This window comes from Drosophila biarmipes, unplaced genomic scaffold, assembly GCF_025231255.1.
Source record: "Drosophila biarmipes strain raj3 unplaced genomic scaffold, RU_DBia_V1.1 ptg000013l, whole genome shotgun sequence".
NCBI classification, from domain to species: Eukaryota; Metazoa; Arthropoda; class Insecta; order Diptera; family Drosophilidae; genus Drosophila; species Drosophila biarmipes.
The window spans coordinates 1,916,002-1,934,148 of NW_026114532.1; positions in this window are offsets into that span (position 1 = coordinate 1,916,002).

An 18,147-nucleotide genomic window follows, 5' to 3' on the forward strand; every position below is an offset into this window, starting at 1 on the left:
TGTATAAGTGGTTGAATTCTGCCTTTTTTCCATTTATTCCTTGAATAATTACACGGGCGGTCGCCAGGAGAATATAGCTGGAGTGCTTTCCACTCACAGATGCTTGCTTGTGCGTTTTGATGCATTTAAAGCAATCTCTCTTTGTGCATGTCTTTGACGGGTGATTTTGACTTAGACATTTAACACATCATTTTTGTTTTTGAACCCAGTTAAGACGTTCTGCTGAAAAAAACTCATTACAAAAGAAACAGTTATATTGCGTCTCATCTCCAACTGATGCAGATGTATTTTGTTTTCTTCCTTTTTCTTATACAATGGCTTCAAGCATGAGAAACCTTTGTTTAAGAAAGGTTAAAAATTTGGTTCAAAGGTGGAATTTCACTTGTATTTTGAACGGATTGTTCATAGAATAAGTGGTTTTGTCGATCAAGCTTTTTTATTAGAAGACAGAGTAGAAGTGGATCCCATTTGTCTGTTTCTATTCCGATATTATGAAAGCAGATAATGTTTCCTTCACATTATCATGCAACAATTTAATTGTTTTGGAATCATTTGTTATCATTGAATGATCCAATAATTGTTGAACTAAGGTATTACTTAACACTCTTTTATCGTTGAAGCGTTCTTCCAGTGTTTTCCACGTAGTGGAATAATTTGCCTCCGTTAGAGATAAATGGCGAATTAGGCGCTCTGCCTCTCCATTAACGTTAGTCTTCAAGTACCACATTTTTTGAATAGTGGGTAATGTTGATTCATGAATCATTTTTCTGAATATATCATGAAACTGTTGCCATTTTAAATAATTTCCAACAAATTTGGGTATGGCTACATTTGAAAAATGTAATGCATTTTGAACAGCACTTGGTGGAGAACTAATTGTTGTCTCCTTTTTCACATACATTTCGGTTTGTACATTTATTACTGCATCTTCCGCTGCCATGTATCTGCTGTCGTCATATCCAAGTTCCTTCGGGTCTTAAAATTTTTTATAAATTTGGACATGAATATCTTTTATTTCATTCCAGTATTGTGTAGTGACGTGTGTGAAATTTTGTTTCGTTTCTTCTGTCATTTTATTCATGATGCGCTCTAAACTGTCAAGCAACACCCTCGCTTCTCTGAACATCGATTCTGTTTCAATGTCCTCTGCTGTGGATGCGATGGATGTAACATCCGCTTCCAAGAGAGACCACTTATTGTTGAATTCTGTCTTAAAATCCTCAACCAGTTGCTTAATTTTATTAAAGAATTCATTATTAAAATAATCGTGTTCTAGAGTTACTCCTTTTATGAATATTTCATTATTTCCGGAGTTAAATTTATCCCACAGGTATTCTAACGTTAATAAACGTTCTCTGTAGTAGGCGGGCTTGGTATTCCTGTCGACGGAATCCTTTTTGAATTCCGAATGACATTCTGAATTTGCTCTCCTACCGATAACGGTCCTGTCAACAACTGATGAATATTGTTGGGTGCCATTTTCACCTATTTTATATAATCCGATTTAGAGGTATTTGTAATGACGTGCCTCGACACACACCGTTGGATACGTATATGTAAATTTGCTTTGAACAGATCGATCAGTGAAACAGCAGTTTATCTGGTTCAAATCGCCTGGTTGACTAGAACCTGTCCTTTTGAACTTAAATCCTCACAGTGTTTGATCGCCAACTTGATCGCACACCTGAAGTAGTTAAACTTGCCGTCTTTTGATCGCCTTGTTGACCGTTGAAGACTGTAAGTGACTTCGTGAAGTGGGATTAAATGGATATTATATTTGACCGATATAAGCGGTTCAAATTTTTACCAAGTTGACCTTTAGTTGATCAAAGTATGATCGATGATGCAGCTTCAAATTGGAGTCCCAATTTGAACAGTTGTTGCTGTTCAAAGTCGGGGGTCACCCAATGTTTGGTGACGGGTTTGCTGAAAAGTGTTTTTTTTTTGCGTACTTCAAGTACAGAACTAGTGGCAATAGTCGCCGCAATAAGTACAGAACCAATTGGGCTGCGGAAAAGTGAATACGACAAGAATTCTTTTTGTACTGATTTCATTGAGCATGGATCCGGGTTTATATACATGATTTGGGGTTACAAGGATATTTACTTAGGTCTAGTCTAGATACAAATGGACAACATGGTTTATTAACAGATTACAGGAAAATATCCTAAATAAGCAATTTCATCTACCAAAATGGTGCGAAGACACGTCCGTCGGCTGGATACATATGGTTTATGACCCGTATATCACATGCAGAAGTGCGCAGACCAAGATATCAGCTACCTATTTATTTAGGTCAAAGTAGCTATCAGAAGCGAACGAATTTCTGCTGAGTCGAAATCGTACTTACTCCTTGCCGTTGAACTAATGTTCAACAATCGTTAATGTTGATCGTGAAGGGCTGGACCGAGGAAACGTCTCTATTTACAGTTGTGATTGGAATTTAATTCAGCTGAAGGGTATTTCTAGGTTTTCGCCATTTCTTCATAAAATGAATTACAATAATAATTATTATAAAAATGAATGCAATATAAATAGCAATATGATGTACAATATTTCCAAGATTATGTGGTAATTTAAAACTATTGGGAGGAAAGAGTTGAGCTTCTCGTTGATACAACTCCTTGTATTTAAGGTTCGGGTCTTCCATCACACTCTACCTCTAGATCTTGTTGAATTATGTATTGAATTCTCCATGAGTTTTCCTTCTCCAAAGCGAGCATACGAAGTACGTAATGTGGTTTCCAATATGTCTTGATTTGTAATTGTCATTAAGGAATTTCGTATGGTGCATCCAGTTTTTGCAACCATTAATGCTGAACCTCTTAAATTTATATTGGAAATTCTGTCTAAGCTCACTGCAGATTATGTTAGCGTGCATCTTGTTGTAAAAATCCAGTGATTTTTTACATGTGTCCTTACCCAGACTAACGGTCCTTCTGCCTTTATTAATCTGCAAGAAGAGTCATATTATGAAACATCTGCATTTCAAAGCTAGTTTCTGAAGAGAACATTTCTTGTTTGTTGTAGTATATAAAATCATCTTTTGCTCTCACTTGACAAGCTTTTAAATCAATCTCTGACATTTCAAAGAATTCATCTCAATCACTGTTGATTGCAGTCAATCTGTAGATATCGAAAATCTGAGTAGATTTACCTTGATGATAACATGCTCTTTTATGATGGTTCCCTCAGACCTCATCGTCTGATATGCCATTAATATATTATAAGGTGAAACTGGAAGCATTTGTCTGGACAGAAGCCTGGGCTTCAAATGATTTCGTATCTGATCTAACTGATCCTTTAATTGCCTTGGTGACAGTAACATTGCACTTATTGTGCTATGCCGAATATCTGTTAAAACGTTTATGATCTCGGCTTGAAGTTGAGTCGCAAGTGTTATGTGCTATGAAAATTTATTAAGTCTACTTTCAGTACCAGTTGTTTCTGCGATAAAATTCTCTATCCTTTTTAAACGCTTGGAATTCGAGATCTCATACCTTTTAATGAAATTAACTGTATAGTCAATTAAAGATGTTTGATTCTTTAACATAGTAAGCAAATGCTTCTCATTCGCCTTAACCTTTGTTATCGTTTGCACCATTTTATCAGCTTAGGTAGAGTCCATCCAACGATGTCCAACGGCGATGTCAAATCCGTTTTCGCAAGTTGACTCTTCCAATCTTTTCAAAGAATATTCCAGTTTTCGATGCAAATTGAGTAACGTTAATCGATTGTGCTGCTACTAAAGGTAATAGAAGAAGCATAACTATTACCGCAATTGTTAGTGAAGACATTGTTGATTTCTTCTGCCTTTTTGCCTGCCTCTCATCAGGTGTATTCTCTCTGTGGTGTATTCTCTCTTTTCTGAGAAGATAGCTTCCTCCAATTCTTGAAGATTGTTCCTTGCTTTAATAAAATTCGTAGCGTTATCGTAATGTAAGATGTAGTTAAATCGCTGACTAATTCCAAATGCACTGCCTTGGTCCCATTATTTGTTCCAGTAACTTTGGTTTAGCTCTGGTGCATTTGACACATTTTAAAATGACATTTCGCGCTATTAATTTTGCAGATGTGGCAATTAGGATTTGCGATCCACAATGCATATTTTCCTAATGCACAGGATGTTTTGCATCGAATGAAAGCTCAGATGCTTCCAATCTGCCTCCAACTCCAATGAGATCATCCTGATACAAGAAAGCCGTTAGGGCGCTGAGATAACTGCCTCGTCCAACTTCCCGGCATTTCCCTAATTCTTTGATTTCAGCGCTAAATTTATTGTGCTGAATTAAACGGAGAACTATCTTTCGAGATTGTTCCAACTCTTCAAATTTCATCATTGTCATTGTGTCTGAAGATTTCCTTTTGAAACGCATGATGTGTGCTACTGTTCTAAGTAATTTATTGAACGAATTCCCGTGGTTTATACCATAAAGCCAATTCGGACTTTGCGTGGTAGCTACCGAAATTTCTGGGTTTTCCTGGGGTATTGAACGGCGTTCTGATTTTGGCGCAACAAATGGTAATGGCCATTTTGAGGACATACCATGCAGAAACAGTGGACCATAGAACCAAGGACTGAAATTGTCGAACTTGGTACCACTTATTCCTCTTGATGCTATATCTGCAGCATTGCTTTCCAAAAGAACATGGCGAAATTTTCTTTGCAACGATGCTTCTTGAATGGTGGTGATTCTAGTAGCAACAAATTTGTCTTTTATTGTCTTTGGGCTATTTATCCAGGACAACACAGTTTCGGAATCTGCCCAAAAATATGTTGCAGTTCCTTGCAGCGACAATTATTCCTTTATGATCGCTGTTAATTAAGCTCCTAAAACTGCTGCCTTCAATTCTAGTCTCGGGAGTGTGATCGCATTTACTGGGGCCAAACGCGACATAATAACTGTACAGTTACTTGCTGTGGCATACGCTTATTCTGAAGCGTCGACGAACGTTTGTATTTCCTTTAATACCGGAATCTTTCCATCAAACACATGACGGGAAATTTTAATGTCATTTAACATTTTTTAATCTTCCCGGAATTGCTTCCATTCCGATTGTAATTGCGTTGGCAATTCTTCATTATATTCAAATTTCTCCTTTGTTAAGCCTTGCATGAATATTTTGGCCTTTATAACTACTGGAGAAAATAGTCCGAGAGGATCGAATATTTTGAATATTTCTGAAACCACTGTGCGTCTTGTTATTTTGTCTGTGTTCACCGTTTGTGTTTTTCCACAGAGTTTGTCAATCGTAGGATTCCAAGTGATTCCCAAGGTCTTAAAATTGTACTGTATGAATGATATCTTTCTTATCCAGTCCTTGAAGAAGATGGTTACTATTTGCGCACCATTTTCCTTATTTAAATCCGGATCTTATTAGTATGTTATTAAGTTCCTTTTGAATTTGAAGATCCTCTGGTATTGTATCAGCTCCGGTGTTACAGTCGTCGACATAAAATTAATTTTTAAGAGCAGACGATCCTATAGGATATTTCTGCATTTCCTTGCTTGCTAAATACTCAAAGCATTTCGTCGCCAGATATGGTGCAGACTTAGTGCCATAAGTGACGGTTATCAACCGTTAAAACTTAAGCCTTTCTGCCGGCTCATTTCTCCAGACGATCATTTGATATTGTTGATCACTTGGATTTATCCAAATCTGCCTGTACATTTTTTCAATGTCAGCAGTGAATATATATTTATGCATTCTAAATCGAAGCAGTATTGACATTAAACTGTTTTGCACTGTAGGACCTTTGTGCTTTAAATAGTTTAAAGATAGTTCAAAGGAAACTGTCACTGCAGATGCGTCAAATACAACTCTTAATTTTGTTGTCTTATATCGGGTTTGAGAATACAATGATGCGGTATAAAGTAGTGGGACTTCGGGAGAGCTTCATACTCCTTCATAAACTCTATGTATCCTTGTTTTACTGTCTGATCCTTTTGCAATCGTTTCTCCAATGTCACGACTCTCCCCCACTTCTGAAGTATGCTCCAAAAAGGGCAATTTAACAATCTGTCGAGAGTCCTGAGCCTTCTGAACGTTTTGAAGGAAGTGACCTTGACACTATTTCTCCATTGGTGAATAGCATTTTGACTGTGGTTGAAAATAATTCAATTCCCAGAATTTAAAGAGTTGCTCATCAACCTTTTCTCCTTCCGTAAGTACAGCACATACTGATGATGTAGGTGCTCTCTCCGAAATTTTCCCGGCTACAATCCATCCAAGATTAGTATTCTGTAACTTGGGGAGTCCATTCTTTAAGCTCGTGCACTCGGCTTGCATTATATTGAAGTAATGCTCGGCTCCAAGAAGAATATCAATACGTAACAATATCAAATTGAGGATCAGCCAATATTATATTTTTTGGTATCTTCCAATTATCAGTTGAAATTGTATATGTGGTTGTTCAGCGACTATGTGAGCCTAATCCATTGCTTCAAGCCTTGAACTAAAATTGCTTTGCTTTGGCTTTAGCTGAACGTTGATCCTTGCTTCGGAAGTCTGACATTTTCCGCCAATGCCATTTATTTTCAGCATCGAATTTGTGGTTTTCAGTGAGAGCATTTTAATTGCTCTTTCGGAAGTGGCATTAATTTGGGATCCAGAGTCGAGTAGGGCTCTGAATTCTGCATTTTGTCCATTTATTCCTTGAATAATTACACGGGCGGTCGCCAGGAGAATATAGCTGGAGTGCTTTCCACTCGCAGATGCTTGCTTGTGCTTTTTGATGCATTTAAAGCAATCTCTCTTTGTGCATGTCTTTGACGGGTGATTTTGACTTAGACATTTAACACATCATTTTTGTTTTTGACCCAGTTAAGACGTTCTGCTGGGGTTTTCTTTAAAAACGCATTACAAAAGAAACAGTTATATTGTGTCTCATCTCCAACTGATGCAGATGTATTTTGTTTTCTTCCTTTTTCTTATACAATGGCTTCAAGCATGAGAAACCTTTGTTTAAGAAAGGTTAAAAATTTGGTTCAAAGGTTGAATTTCACTTGTATTTTGAACGGATTGTTCATAGAACAAGTGGTGTTGTCGATCAAGCTTTTTTGTTAGAAGACAGAGTAGAAGTGGATCCCATTTGTCTGTCTCTATGCCGATATTATGAGAGCAGATAATGTTTCCTTCACATTATCATGCAACGATTTAATTGTTTTGGAATCATTTGTTATCATTGAATGATCCAATAATTTTTGAATTAAGGTATTACTTAACACTCTTTTATTGTTGAAGCGTTCTTCAAGTGTTTTCCACGCAGTGGAATAATTTGCCTCCGTTAGAGATAAATGGCGAATTAGGCGCTCTGCCTCTCCATTAATGTTGGTCTTCAAGTACCACATTTTTTGTATAGTGGGTAATGTTGATTCATGAATCATTTTTCTGAATATATCATGAAACTGTTGCTATTTTAAATAATTTCCAACAAATTTGGGTATGGCTACATTTGGAAAATGTAATGCATTTGAACAGCACTTGGTGGAGAACTAATTGTTGTCTCCTTTTTTACATACATTTCGGTTTGTACATTTATTACTGCATCTTCTGCTGCCATGTATCTGCTGTCGACATATCCAAGTTCCTTCGGGTCCTTAAATTATTTATAAATTTGGACATGAATATCTTTTATTTCATTCCAGTGTTGTGTTATGAAATTTTGTGTGAAACTTTGTTTCGTTTCTTCTGTCATTTTATTCTTATTTGCTCTCTAAACTGTCAAGCAACACCCTCGCTTCTCTGAACATCGATTCTGTTTCAATGTCCTCTGCTGTGGATGCGATGGATGTAACATCCGCTCCCAAGGGAGACCACTTATTGTTGAATTCTGTCTTATAATCCTCAACAAGTTGCTTAATTTTATTAAAGAATTCATTATTAAAATTATTGTGTTCTAGAGTGACTCCTTTTATGAATATTTCATTATTTCCGGAGTTAAATTTATCCCACCGGTATTCTAATGTTAATAAACGTTCTCTGTAGTAGGCTGGCTTGTTATTCCTGTCGACGGAACCCCTTTTGAATTCCGAATGACATTCTGAATTTGCTCTCCTATCGATAACTGTCCTGTCAACAACTGATGAATATTGTTGGGTGCCATTTTCACCTATTTTATATAATCCGATTTAGAGGTATTTGTAATGATGTGCCTTTGCTTTGAACAGATCGATCAGTAAAACAGCAGTTTATCTGGTTCAAATCGCCTGGTTGACTAGAACCTGTCCTTTTGAACTTAAATCCTCACAGTGTTTGATCGCCAACTTGATCGCACACCTGAAGTAGTTAAACTTGCCGTCTTTTGAACGCCTTGTTGACCGTTGAAGACTGTAAGTGACTTTGTGAAGTGGGATTAAATGGATATTATATTTGACCGATATAAGCGGTTCAAATTTTTACCAAGTTGACCTTTAGTTGATCAAACTATGATCGATGATGCAGGTTCAAATTGGAGTCCCAATTTGAACAGTTGTTGCTGTTCAAAGTCGGGGGTCACCCAATGTTTGGTGACGGGTTTGCTGAAAAGTTTTTTTTTTCTGCGTATTTCAAGTACAGAACTAGTGGCAATAGTCGCCGCAATAAGTACAGAACCAATTGGGCTGCGGAAAAGTGAATACGACAAGAATTCTTTTTGTACTGATTTCATTGAGCATGGATCCGGGTTTATATACATGATTTGGGGTTACAAGGATATTTACTTAGGTCTAGTCTAGATACAAATGGACAACATGGTTTATTTACAGATTACAGGAATATATCCTAAATAAGCAATTACATCTACCAAAATGGTGCACGTCCGTCGGCTGGATGCATATGGTTTATGACCCGTATATCACATGCAGATGTGCGCAGACCAAGATATCAGCTACCTATTAATTTAGGTCAAAGTAGCTATCAGAAGCGAACGAATTTCTGCTGAGTCGAAATCGTACTTACTCCTTGCCGTTGAACTAATGTTCAACAATCGTTAATGTTGATCGTGAAGGGCTGGACCGAAGAAACGTCTCTATTTACAGGTGTGGTTGGAATTTAATTCAGCTGAAGGCTATTTCTAGGTTTTCGCCATTTCTTCATAAAATGAATTACAATAATAATTATTATAAAAATGAATGCAATATAAATAGCAATATGATGTTCAATATTTTTAAGATTATGTGGTAATTTAAAACTATTGGGAGGAAAGAGTTGAGCTTCTCGTTGATACAACTCCTTGTATTTAAGGTTCGGGTCTTCCATCACACTCTACCTCTAGATCTTCTTGAATTATGTATTAAATTCTCCATGAGTTTTCCTTCTCCAAAGCGAGCATACGAAGTACGTAATGTGGTTTCCAATATGTCTTGACTTGTAATTGTCATTAAGGAATTTCGTATGGTGCATCCAGTTTTTGCAACCATTAATGCTGAACCTCTTAAATTTATATTGGAAATTCTGTCTAAGCACACTGCAGATTATGTTAGCGTGCATCTTGTTGTAAAAATCCAGTGATTTTTTACATGTGTCCTTAGCCAGACTAACGGTTCTTCTGCCTTTATTAATCTGCAAGAAGAGTCATATTATGAAACATCTGCATATCAAAGCTAGTTTCTGAAGAGAACATTTCTTGTTTGTTGTAGTATATAAAATCATCTTTTGCTCTCTCTTGACAAGCTTTTAAATCAATCTCTGACATCTCAATCACTGTTGATTGCAGTCAATCTGTAGATATCGAAAAACTGAGTAGATACCAATGGCAAATTTACCTTGATGATAACATGCTCTTTTATGATGGTTCCCTCAGACCTCATCGTCTGATATGCCATTAATATATTATCAGGTGAAACTGGAAGCATTTGTCTGGACAGAAGGCTGGGCTTCAAATGATTTCGTATCTGATCTAACTGATCCTTTAATTGCCTTGGTGACAGTAACATTGCACTTATTGTGTTATGCCGAATATCTGTTAAAACGTTTATGATCTCTTCTTCCAGTTGAGTCGCAAGTGTTATGTACTATGAAAATTTATTAAGTCTACTTTCAGTACCAGTTGTTTCTGCGATAAAATTCTCTATCCTTTTTAAACGCTTGGAATTCGAGATCTCATCCCTTTTAATTACATTAACTGTATTGTCAATAAAAGATGTTTGATTCTTTAACAAAGTAAGCAAATGCTTCTCATTCGCCTTAACCTTTGTTATCGATTGCACCATTTTATCAGCTTAGGTAGAGTCCATCCAACGATGTCCAACGGCGCTCTTGGCTGACGTGATCTTACTGTCAGCATGTTTTCAGCATGAAGATCCTCCTCGATGTGTTTAAAATGGTGATACATGCTTGTACATGCCTCAGATTCTGGAAACTGCTTGCAAAAGTGACCAATTTTTGTTGTGCCCATTGAAAAGGTACTCATATCCTTCCAGTAGGGTTGCAAATTATAGTAGACAATCAAAGTCAAAACCGTTTTCGCAAGTTGACACTTTCCAATCTTTCAAAGAATATTCCAGTTTTCGATGCAAATTGAGTAACGTTAATCGATTGTGCTGCTACTAAAGGTAATAGAAGAAGCATAACTATTACCGCAATTGTTAGTGAAGGCATTGTTGATTTCTTCTGCCTTTTCGCCTGCCTCTCATCAGGTGTATTCTCATCTTCCTCTACGGCAGCTGGATGCTAATAAACAGGTTCCTCCTCTGAGAATAGTAGTGCGGTATGTTGAATATCTCGTTTAAATATTCCGTTACTTGTTTTGACTTCTACAACTCTGACAAAATTATCCTTGCCCTGAATTGTCTTAATTATTCGTCCCAATGGCCATTGTAAAACTGGCCAAAACAACACTTCTTTTACATTTGCCGAGGTTCTTCTCCATTTCGATGCTGAAGTTGTTGCAGATTATCAGCGGACCATTGAGTCCAAAACGCACGCTTTAACTTGGAGACGTCTTGCCATCTCTGTCCCATTGATTGTGGTTGCTAAGATGGCTTACTATCTGCTTGTGCTGTTAATGGTTCTCCAATTAGAAAGTGACCGGGGGTAAGAGCCGTCACATCATTTGTATCTCTCGATATCGGAACCAATGGTCTCGAATTCATGATAGCTTCTATTTCCACTATCACAGTTTCTAATTCTTCATAGGTCAGATCACGCTGTAGAAACATTCTTTAGCAATAAATATTTTGCCCATTTTACCGACGCTTCCCAAAGTCCTCCAAAATGCGGTGCTCTTGGTGAGACAAACTTAAAGTTGACTCCTTTATTATTGCATGTCTCCACTATAGACCTCTTGGCCTTTTCTGAGAAGATAGCTTCCTCCGATTCTTAAAGATTGTTCCTTGCTTTAATAAAATTCGTAGCGTTATCGCAGTGTAAGATGTGGTTAAATCGCTGACTAATTCCAAGTGCACTGCCTTGGTCCCATTATTTGTTCCAGTAACTTTGGTTTAGCTCTGGTGCATTTGACACATTTTAAAATGACATTTCGCGCTATTGATTTTGCCTTTATTGCCCAATATCTTTGCTTCGATGTGGCAATTAAGATTTGGGATCCACAATGCATATTTTCCTTATGCACAGGATGTTTTGCATCGAATGAAAGCTCGGATGCTTCCAATCTGCCTCCAACTCCAATGAGATCGTCCTGATCCAAGAAAGCCGTTAGGGCGCTGAGATTACTGCCTCGTCCAACTTCCCGGGATTTCCCTAATTCTTTGATTTCAGCGCTAAAATTATTGTGCTAAATTATGCTACTGCTCTAAGTAATTTATTGCCGTGGTTCATACCATAAAGCCAATTCGGACTTTGCGTGGTACTACCGAAATTTCTGGGTTTTCCTGGGGTATTGAACGGCGTTCTGATTTTGGCGCAACAAATGGTAATGGCCATTTTAAGGACATACCATGCAGAAACAGTGGACCATAGAACCAAGGACTGAAACTATCGAACTTGGAACCACTTATTCCTCTTGATGCTATATCTGCAGCATTGCTTTCCGAAAGAACATGGCGAAATTCTCTTTGCAACGATGCTTCTTGAATGGTGTTTATTCTAGTAGCCACAAAATTTGTCTTTTGTTGTCTTTGGGCTATTTATCCAGGACAACACAGTTTCGGAATCTGCCCAAAAATATGTTGCAGTTCCTTGCAGCTACAATTATTCCTTTATGATCGCTGTTAATTAAGCTCCTAAAACTGCTGCCTTCAATTCTAGTCTCGGGAGTGTGATCGCATTTACTGGGGCCAAACGCGACATAATAACTGTACAGTTACCCGCTGTGGCATACGCTTTTTTTGAAGCGTCGACGAACGTTTGTATTTCCTTTAATACCGGAATCTTTCCATCAAACACATGACGGGAAATTTTAATGTCATTTAACATTTTTTAATCTTCCCGGAATTGCTTCCATTCCGATTGTAATTGCGTTGGCAATTCTTCATTATATTCAAATTTCTCCTTTGTTAAGCCTTGCATGAATATTTTGGCCTTTATAACTACTGGAGAAAATAGTCCGAGAGGATCGAATATTTTGAATATTTCTGAAACCACTGTGCGTCTTGTTATTTTGTCTGTGTTCACCGTTTGTGTTTTTCCACAGAGTTTGTCAATCGTAGGATTCCAAGTGATTCCCAAGGTCTTAAAATTGTACTGTATGAATGATATCTTTCTTATCCAGTCCTTGAAGAAGATGGTTACTATTTGCGCACCATTTTCCTTATTTAAATCCGGAACTTAATAGTATGTGATTAAGTTCCTTTTGAATTTGAAGATCCTCTGGTATTGTATCAGCTCCGGTGTTACAGTCGTCGTCATAAAATTAATTTTTAAGAGCAGACGATCCTATAGGATATTTCTGCATTTCCTTGCTTGCTAAATACTCAAAGCATTTCGTCGCCAGATATGGTGCAGACTTAGTGCCATAAGTGACTGTTATCAACCGATAAAACTTAAGCCTTTCTGCCGGCTCATTTCTCCAGACGATCAATTGATATTGTTGATCACTTGGATTTATCAAAATCTGCCTGTACATTTTTTCAATGTCAGCAGTGAATTGAAGCAGTATTGACATTAAACTGTTTTGCACTGTAGGACCTTTGTGCCTTAAATCGTTCAAAGATTTCCCGGAAAATTTCAGTGCAGATGCGTCAAATACAACTTTTAATTTTGTTGTCTTACATCGGGTTTGAGAATGCAATGATGCGGTATAAAGTAATGGGACTTCGAGAGAGCTTCATACTCCTTCATAAACTCTATGTATCCTTGTTTACTGTCTGATCCTTTTGCAATCGTTTCTCCAATGTCACGACTCTTCCTGAACGTTTTGAAGGAAGTGACCTTGACACTATTTCTCCATTGGTGAATAGCATTTTGACTGCGGTTGAAAATGATTCAATTCCCAGAATTTAAAGAGTTGCTCATCAACCTTTTCTCCTTCCGTAAGTACAGCACATACTGATGATGTAGGTGCTCTCTCCGAAATTTTCCCGGCTACAATCCATCCAAGTTTAGTATTCTGTAACTTGGGGAGTCCATTCTTTAAGCTCATGCACTCGGCTTGCATTTATTGAAGTAATGCTCGGCTCCAAGAAGAATATCAATAAGTAACAATATCAAATTGAGGATCAGCCAATATTATATTTTTTGGTATTTTCCAATTATCAGTTGAAATTGTATATGTGGTTGTTCAGCGACTATGTGAGGCAAATCCATTGCTTCAAGCCTTGAACTAAAATTGCTTCGGAAGTCTGACATTTTCCGCCAATGCCATTTATTTTCAGCATCGAATTTGTGGTTTTCAGTGAGAGCATTTTAATTGCTCTTTCGGAAGTGGCATTAATTTGGGATCCAGAGTCGAGTAGGGCTCTGAATTCTGCATTTTGTCCATTTATTCCTTGAATAATTACACGGGCGGTCGCCAGGAGAATATAGCTGGAGTGCTTTCCACTCGCAGATGCTTGCTTGTGCTTTTTGATGCATTTAAAGCAATCTCTCTTTGTGCATGTCTTTGACGGGTGATTTTGACTTAGACATTTAACACATCATTTTTGTTTTTGACCCAGTTAAGACGTTCTGCTGGGGTTTTCTTTAAAAACTCATTACAAAAGAAACAGTTATTTTGTGTCTCAGCTCCAACTGATGCAGATGTATTTTGTTTTCTTCCTTTTTCTTATACAATGGCTTCAAGCATGAGAAACCTTTGTTTAAGAAAGGTTAAAAATTTGGTTCAAAGGTTGAATTTCACTTGTATTTTGAACGGATTGTTCATAGAACAAGTGGTGTTGTCGATCAAGCTTTTTTGTTAGAAGACAGAGTAGAAGTGGATCCCATTTGTCTGTCTCTATGCCGATATTATGAGAGCAGATAATGTTTCCTTCACATTATCATGCAACGATTTAATTGTTTTGGAATCATTTGTTATCATTGAATGATCCAATAATTTTTGAATTAAGGTATTACTTAACACTCTTTTATTGTTGAAGCGTTCTTCAAGTGTTTTCCACGCAGTGGAATAATTTGCCTCCGTTAGAGATAAATGGCGAATTAGGCGCTCTGCCTCTCCATTAGCGTTAGTCTTCAAGTACCACATTTTTTGTATAGTGGGTAATGTTGATTCATGAATCATTTTTCTGAATATATCATGAAACTGTTGCCATTTTAAATAATTTCCAACAAAGTTGGGTATGGCTACATTTGGAAAATGTAATGCATTTTGAACAGCACTTGGTGGAGAACTAATTGTTGTCTCCTTTTTTACACACATTTCGGTTTGTACATTTATTACTGCATCTTCTGCTGCCATGTATCTGCTTTCATCATATCCAAGTTCCTTCGGGTCCTAAAATTTTTTATAAATTTGGACATGAATATCTTTTATTTCATTCCAGTATTGTGTAATGACGTGTGTGAAACTTTGTTTCGTTTCTTCTGTCATTTTATTCATGATGCGCTCTAAACTGTCAAGCAACACCCTCGCTTCTCTGAACATCGATTCTGTTTCAATGTCCTATGCTGTGGATGCGATGGATGTAACATCCGCTCCCAAGGGAGACCACTTATTGTTGAATTCTGTCTTATAATCCTCAACAAGTTGCTTAGTTTTATTAAAGAATTCATTATTAAAATTATCGTGTTCTAGAGTGACTCCTTTTATGAATATTTCATTATTTCCGGAGTTAAATTTATCCCACCGGTATTCTAATGTTAATAAACGTTCTCTGTAGTAGGCTGGCTTGGTATTCCTGTCGACGGAATCCTTTTTGAATTCCGAATGACATTCTGAATTTGCTCTCCTATCGATAACTGTCCTGTCAACAACTGATGAATATTGTTCGGTGCCATTTTCACCTATTTTATATAATTCGATTTAGAGATATTTGTAATGATGTGCCTTTGCTTTGAACAGATCGATCAGTGAAACAGCAGTTTATCTGGTTCAAATCGCCTGGTTGACTAGAACCTGTCCTTTTGAACTTAAATCCTCACAGTGTTTGATCGCCAACTTGATCGCACACCTGAAGTAGTTAAACTTGCCGTCTTTTGATCGCCTTGTTGACCGTTGAAGACTGTAATTGACTTCGTGAAGTGGGATTAAATGGATATTATATTTGACCGATATAAGCGGTTCAAATTTTTACCAAGTTGACCTTTAGTTGATCAAACTATGATCGATGATGCAGGTTCAAATTGGAGTCCCAATTTGAACAGTTGTTGCTGTTCAAAGTCGGGGGTCACCCAATGTTTGGTGACGGGTTTGCTGAAAAGTGTTTTTTTTCTGCGTACTTCAAGTACAGAACTAGTGGCAATAGTCGCCGCAATAAGTACAGAACCAATTGGGCTGCGGAAAAGTGAATACGTCAAGAATTCTTTTTGTACTGATTTCATTGAGCATGGATCCGGGTTTATATACATGATTTGGGGTTACAAGGATATTTACTTAGGTCTAGTCTAGATACAAATGGACAACATGGTTTATTTACAGATTACAGGAATATATCCTAAATAAGCAATTACATCTACCAAAATGGTGCACGTCCGTCGGCTGGATGCATATGGTTTATGACCCGTATATCACATGCAGATGTGCGCAGACCAAGATATCAGCTACCTATTTATTTAGGTCAAAGTAGCTATCAGAAGCGAACGAATTTTGCAATATGTCTTGACTTGTAATTGCCATTAAGGAATTTCGTATGGTGCATCCAGTTTTTGCAACCATTAATGCTGAACCTCTTAAATTTATATTGGAAATTCTGTCTAAGCACACTGCAGATTATGTTAGCGTGCATCTTGTTGTAAAAATCCAGTGATTTTTTACATGTGTCCTTAGCCAGACTAACGGTCCTTCTGCCTTTATTAATCTGCAAGAAGAGTCATATTATGAAACATCTGCATTTCAAAGCTAGTTTCTGAAGAGAACATTTCTTGTTTGTTGTAGTATATAAAATCATCTTTTGCTCTCTCTTGACAAGCTTTTAAATCAATCTCTGACATTTCAAAGAATTCATCTCGATCACTGTTGATTGCAGTCAATCTGTAGATATCGAAAATCTGAGTAGATACCAATGGCAAATTTACCTTGATGATAACATGCTCTTTTATGATGGTTCCCTCAGACCTCATCGTCTGATATGCCATTAATATATTATAAGGTGAAACTGGAAGCATTTGTCTGGACAGAAGCCTGGGCTTCAAATGATTTCGTATCTGATCTAACTGATCCTTTAATTGCCTTGGTGACAGTAACATTGCACTTATTGTGCTATGCCGAATATCTGTTAAAACGTTTATGATCTCGGCTTGAAGTTGAGTCGCAAGTGTTATGTGCTATGAAAATTTATTAAGTCTACTTTCAGTACCAGTTGTTTCTGCGATAAAATTCTCTATCCTTTTTAAACGCTTGGAATTCGAGATCTCATCCCTTTTAATTACATTAACTGTATAGTCAATTAAAGATGTTTGATTCTTTAACATAGTAAGCAAATGCTTCTCATACGCCTTAACCTTTGTTATCGTTTGTACCATTTTATCAGCTTAGGTAGAGTCCATCCAACGATGTCCAACGGCGCTCTTGGCTGACATGATCTTACTGTCAACATGTTTTCAGCATGAAGATCCTCCTCGATGTGTTTAAATTGGTGATACATGCTTGTACATGCCTCAGATTCTGGAAACTGCTTGCACAAGTGACCAATTTTTGTTGTGCCCATTGAAAAGGTACTCATATCCTTCCAGTAGGGTTGCAAATTATAGTAGACAATCAAAGTCAAATCCGTTTTCGCAAGTTGACTCTTTCCAATCTTTCAAAGAATATTCCAGTTTTCGATGCAAATTGAGTAACGTTAATCGATTGTGCTGCTACTAAAGGTAATAGAAGAAGCATAACTATTACCGCAATTGTTAGTGAAGGCATTGTTGATTTCTTCTGCCTTTTCGCCTGCCCCTCATCAGATGTATTCTCATCTTCCTCTACGGCAGCTGGATGCTTATAAACAGGTTCCTCCTCTGAGAATAGTAGGACGATATGTTGAATATCTCGTTTAAATATTCCGTTACTCGTTTTGACTTCTACAACTCTGACAAAATTATCCTTGCCATGAATTGTCTTAATTATTCGTCCCAATGGCCATTGTAAAACTGGAGTATTAGTCTTCATTTATCAACACTAATCCTCCTTCTTTTACGTTTGCCGAGGATCTTCTCCATTTCTGACGATGCTGAAGTTGTTGCAGATTATCAGCTGACCATTGAGTCCAAAACGCACGCTTGAACTTAGAGACGGCTTGCCATCTCTGTCCCATTGATTGTGGTTGCTCAGATGGCTTACTATCTGCTTGTGCTGTTAATGGTTCTCCAATTAGAAAGTGACCAGGGGTAAGAGCCGTCACATCATTTGTATCGCTCGATATTGGAACCAATGGTATTGAATTCATGATAGCTTCTATTTCCACTATCACAGTTTCCAATTCTTCATAGGTCAGATACGCCGTAGAAACATTCTTTAGCAATAAATATTTTGCCCATTTTACCGCCGCTTCCCAAAGTCCTCCAAAATACGGTGCTCTTGGTGGGACAAACTTAAAGTTGACTCCTTTATTATTGCATGTCTCCACTATAGACCTCTTGACCTTTTCTGAGATTAAAGCTTCCTCCAATTCTTAAAGATTGTTCCTT